The sequence below is a fragment of the Arachis ipaensis genome, chromosome B06 (genome assembly GCF_000816755.2).
Source record: "Arachis ipaensis cultivar K30076 chromosome B06, Araip1.1, whole genome shotgun sequence".
Classification (NCBI taxonomy): Eukaryota; Viridiplantae; Streptophyta; class Magnoliopsida; order Fabales; family Fabaceae; genus Arachis; species Arachis ipaensis.
The window spans coordinates 129,595,475-129,595,919 of record NC_029790.2 but is presented as its reverse complement, the minus strand read 5'-3'; positions in this window follow the sequence as shown (position 1 = coordinate 129,595,919).

The following is a 445-nucleotide window of genomic DNA, read 5'->3' as shown; positions in this document are numbered from 1 at the left end:
TAAACTCCTGAAACCCATGAATATGATCCAGACTGGACAAAAAATAAAATAAAAACTCTAACTCACACCCAAAACTTAAATATAATCCTCTCACTTAAAAACCTTATTAGTTTACTTTACTTCTACTAAACACCCTGGCAAATGTTCATTATTATTTATTAACATGCATTTATTGTATTTACATGATGAAGCTAATACAAATGGCTTGCATGCACGACAGCACCAACATATTCAGCCTTAGTTGGAATACACAAATATTTTTTTTGCATATTAAAAGCGAATTGAAGGCATGTATTAATGTTGATGTTTATAATTACTTTTCTTTTAGTTTTATTAAAAATTATATATATGAATATTGAGAATGAATAAATTATAAATAGTTTTTAAATAAATATTAAAGAAAACGGAACTTCTCTGTAGAATGACATAATTCTGTCATGGTAAG